Raw genomic sequence first — 6,000 nt, 5'->3', positions numbered from 1 at the left:
ATTGTCTACTCAATAGGCCAGGTCCGCCCGAATAATCGACTGATCTTGACCTTAATAGATATACTAAATCTTACAATTCACTTGTATATATGTACGAATTTGTAATCTCAGGGATTAGATGTTACTGCATTTGGTTTAACACTATTTATCTGCGCAAGATAGACTCTGTATCTCGACCAGAATAGCTGGTGCATAATGAACCCTGGATACCACGGTAAGAACCACCGACCTACGGAAAGCTAATGACAATAGTGCGTTGTCATGAACAAGCGGCAGGTTAATACAGTCTACTGGCTATTAAATCCAAGTAATAAATCAGTGTGAGATATTGTCGATTAACATGACAAGATTTCACCTGTTTTAATGTGAGAATTATTTTCTGTTTTTATCAAAACATTTGAACGTTAGCTTTAAATTTTAGGTGCATTACAGCTTAAATTTTCAACAATATAATAAACATATTATCAGTCATTGCTCTAAAGTTTATTTGAAATTGAAATATTTTTAAGAAATGGTACCGCTAGAGTTCTTCTTTTGCTTAGAATGTCTTGATTTTGACATATTAGTCCCTCTTGCATGTAATGTCTTGATATGGAGTACATATGTTAAAGCGGTAGTCTCTATCACATGTAATGTTTTGATATGGAATATACATTTTAACGCATAATTCCTCTTGCCTGTAATGTTTTGATATGGAGTATGCTTTTTCCCGCCCCAGGTCCCTCTCGCATGTAATGTTTTGATATGGAGTATACATTTTAACGCCCTACTTCCTCTTGCTTGTAATGTTTTGATATAAAGTATACATTTTAAATCCCTAATCCCCTTGCCAAAAATGTCCTGATATGAGTCATAAGTCCAATGTTTCACGAAAATCGAGTTGACAAAACGAAACATGTTTCAACAGCTTTCAAATGAATGTACAAGTGTTTGACATCAGTGTTAAGAATTTGTCTTGAACAGATCTTTTTTGCGTATATGTCTGCATTATTCCATTATTTTCATCTATCTATATATCTATCTATCTATCTATCTATCTATCTATCTATCTATCTATCTATCTATCTATCTATCTATCTATCTATATCTACACACCTACCTACCTTTCTATCTATCTATATATCTGTCTATCTATCTATCTATCTATCTATCTATCTATCTATCTATCGATCGATCGATCTATCTATATATCTATATATTTATCTATCTATCTATCTTTTTATCTATCTATCTACCTACCTACCTACCGTTCTATCTATATATCTATCTATCTATCTATCTATCTATCTATCTATCTATCTATCTATCTATCTATCTCTCTGTCTATATATCTATCTATCTTTTCATCTATCTATCTATCTATTTATTGTAATTAATTTTTTAATTAGCTTTGTTTGCTACTAAGCTTTGATATTGACATTGCTACATTTTGAAGTTATAATGAGTTCCTCTCCTTCTCCGATTATTGTGCCTAGTAATCAAAACACCCATTACTTTCATTGGCAAGATGAAAAACAAAAATCAAAGATTATTAAGATGGAGATGAAGGTTTCAGGAATATAATAGGGGCATTAAGCAAGCTAAGGGGAAATTCAAGTCAATAGCAGATGCACTTTCGCATTTACATTATTATTATATTATTGAATGTATGCCAAGTATCATTCATAAGATTGTATCTATGTAAATGTTTCACATGTATATTTGACTAATAGTAAAACTAAAGGAATACTGCCTAGATCTTTGGGTTTTTTTAAGGGGAAGTGTTACGTATTTTTTATTTCCATCGTTATGTGCTGTTTTAATATAATATTGTATGCGGAATTAATCTTTACAAAAATCAAGTTTGTTCTTTTACTAGACCTGAATTGTTTATTTTCAATTCTGTAAACAACTAATACATATCTTCAATACTTTTCATGTGTATGGATTTAATATTGGGATAATTATTAATAAAAGTAAATATGTTTATTTAGGTCTGGTTTACGGTTAATGGGATTTCCATAACCCACCTGACACATGCCTTCAAGACTGATATTTTCAATAAGGTAATAATTCGTTCATTTTAAAATGTTAATTGTGACCTTAGGTCAAGTGCAGTACTATGTACTATTGTTTGTGGAAAAAATATGTATTCCTGCTTTAAGATCTAGCAGAATCAATTATATTAATGTTGTCGTGTCCAGCAATTTGTTTGGGCTGGAGGTTTGCCTTCTAATTATTTAATTCAAGTTACCGTTCTCCGGAAATACAAAATGCTCATGAAAATAAGATTATTGGACGAAAACATTCACAAACAATTATAATAAATTCACACCTAGAATTATATTACTTTGATACTAAAAGAAATAAAGACTGGCGGGAAAACACTACCATATTCGTCACAACAGACACATCAAAACATTCAGCGCTGGATTTAATTTTGTTTATAATGTTTATAATGAACGTTTATTATTAGGACTTTCGCTTGTGACTATTGGAGATTACCAATAGCGTACGGTTTCTAGATTACATTTTCGCTTCGTGTTCTAGGGAGGTAAATTATTCGTTGACTTTTACAAACCTGTTTCTCATTCGTTTATACTGCTGATATATATATATATATATATATATATATATATATATATATATAGAGAGAGAGAGAGAGAGAGAGAGAGAGAGAGAGAGAGAGGGAGAGAGAGACAGAGAGAGAGACAGAGAGAGAGACACAGAGAGAGAGAATATTTTTTTTATAGAAAGGGTAACATGTCCAGTTAAGTAACAAAGATAGGAAAACCATATAATTTGGTATAATTTAACAAATATTTTATTTCTCATGAATAGAACGTGAAAATTTAATTTTGTACTCACATTATTGTTTATTAAGTAGTCTTAAAATATATGCCAGATGCGAAGAGTGTAGAGTTCTCCGACTGAATTCCAATTATGTTCAAACTGAATTCCAATTCTGAATGTGCCGATTCACCAATACCCTTAAATGAACTATTGTGTCACAATGATAGAATCCAGAAGTCCCTGGACGAATTCACAATAATCTTAAAATAGTGATTGAGACCAACACTTCAATGATCACTTTTTAATTCTAATGAATATTTTTAAATGAATGATTCCTTTCAACTTAAATCTGAACACAGCCGACAAGGAGGAACTTTAGTTAAAGAAGCAATGAATAATATTCGACATTTCAGAAACTCGTATGAAATTTTAAGACCCAATAAGCTGACCACGATGTAGTTTTTTTCTCCAATTCCACTAAGATTTATAAGCACCCTTAGGTATGTTGCTTTCAATTGTAGCAATCAAATAAATAAATAACTTGGATGAAGATTCAAGATATATCAATCTGCTGGTGACACATTAGGTGCAACGACATTTTAACGTCAGTAAATATGATCATAACTGATATCCTGTTGATTTCAAACACATATTTCCACACGCACATAACTACATACATACATACATACATATATACATACATACATACATACATGCATACATACATACATAAATGCATGCATACATACATACATGCACACGCACATACATACATATATACATACATACATGCATACATACATACATACATACATACATACATACATACATACATACATACATACATACATATATACATACATGCATATACACACTCACACACACACGCACACATACGTCCATACATACATACATACATACATAGATACATAGATACATACATACATACATACATACTCACACACACACGCACACATACATACATACATACATGCATACATGCATACATACATACATACATACATACATACATACATAGATGCATACATACATACATACATACATACATACATCCATCCATACATACATACATACATACATACATACATACATATATACATACATACATATACACACTCATACACGCTCGCACACATACATACATACATACATACATACATACATACATACATACATACATACATACATACATACATACATACATACATACATACATACATACATACATACATGCATGCATACATACATACATACATACATACATACATACATACATACATACATACACACATACATACATGCATAGATACATACATACAAGCACACGAACATACATCGAACATACATACATACATACATACATACATACATACATACATACATACATACATACATACATGCATACATAGATACATACATACATACATGCATACATACATACATACACACATACATACATACATACATACATACATACATACATACATACATACATACATACATACATACATACATACAATACATACATACATACATGCATACATACATACATACATACATACATACATACATACATACATACATACATACATACATACATATATACATACATACATACATGCATGAGCATGTCTTCATTAGAAAATTTAATATTTTATATTTTGTTATGCAGTTATGAAAGAAACACTAGCAGACCAAATTTGTAATGAACTTCGAGCAGTAAGTGCAAACAGAGAATATAAATGGTGGAACGGGCAAGTCGCATCAACGAATATACTAGAGGGAAAGACAACGTACAAAGAGCATTTCAAAAAGCCAAAACTAGATAGAAGAAACATCTTACCAAAATCATTTCAAAACGCCAAAATGCATGATAGAATGGCATCTTACTAAGAGCGTTTAAAACAGTCAATACAAAATAGAATTACATCTAAATCGATAGACATCTCACTAAAAACATTTCAAACACCAACTACTCGATAGGGAAACATCATTTGACATTTATAGGCCTCATGTTCAAATCGTTGTAATAATTATATTCGGATTTTTAAATGGTAGGCAATCTTTCTAGACATTCTACTTGTGCTGTCCCTCCCTCTGCTGTTTATATAGTGGTAATCTCCCCCTCCTATCGTGTTCAATAGAGTAATCCCAGAAGTACCGGATGAAAATGTAAATACTTTCCGCTGTTTCTACGATAGATGGAGTTATCTCGTGAAATGTATGATAGTGTAATAAATTTGGAGTATGCGCATTTGGTTATAGCGCACTGTTTTAAGGAATTCTTCGATTGTTGTGATTACGTGTCTGATTATTGAAATTCGGTGCAATATAGATACTCCTTTGCCCGAAATAATTAGCCAATTACTAGAAGCAAACGTCACGGAATAAAGTGTTGTTGAGTTTCCATGATGCCATGCTTCACTAGTAGCGGATTCAGGTCCAAACCGAATGAGCGTCGATGGAATAACAAAGTCCCTATCAACATCTAGTGGTGTACATTGATGGTATGACTGAAGTGGCATTATGTACGGTAAGAAACCTGTAAATTACACTATGGAATCAATAAGAAGGGACTCGGAAGATACTGTTTATGTTGCCATGGTGGCAAAGGTGAGGCCGTTGTACTGGCGAAAAGTGCCTGGAAACCATAGTTTGACTGGCCTAAGGTGGCGTAGTTAAAATAGTTCCTTGTGTTAAGGGTTAGTTGTATTGTTTCTACGGCGTGAACTGCTGGCGGTACGGAAACCTAATGAAGAAAAGCCATGTAGATGTGCGGTTGATATATATTTGGCAGGTTGTGAGATCTGTGGTCTTGCACTGATTAGAGTAAAAGTTATGTATATAATGGATACGTCGGGCTTTCTAATTTACAAATAAAGTTGTATGGAAGTCTTTGGAAATTTGGGATAAACGTATGACTTCTAACGGGAATCGCGCCAGGGTTTGAAACCGCTCGGTCAAGTAAGGACCCCTGGCTTGTAGCAATAGTTTATCTCAGTTTGTACGTGTTCTTCATATTCGTTAGATCCATGTGTGATATTATGTTATTACATGGTTTAAATTTCTTTTTCTCCAAGCAAGCGTCTGGTGGTGCTGGACTAAAAGCAAGCTTGGGCGAGGTTCTTAACTGGAGGATGAAAGTAATAATCATATCGCTCTCTCCCTCCTATATCTATCTATCTATCTATCTATCTATCTATCTAT

This window comes from Sinohyriopsis cumingii, chromosome 15 (genome assembly GCF_028554795.1).
Source record: "Sinohyriopsis cumingii isolate HCF-2022 chromosome 15, ASM2855479v2, whole genome shotgun sequence".
Classification (NCBI taxonomy): Eukaryota; Metazoa; Mollusca; class Bivalvia; order Unionida; family Unionidae; genus Sinohyriopsis; species Sinohyriopsis cumingii.
The sequence above is the reverse complement of the archived record's forward strand: the minus strand, read 5'-3'. Positions refer to the sequence as shown.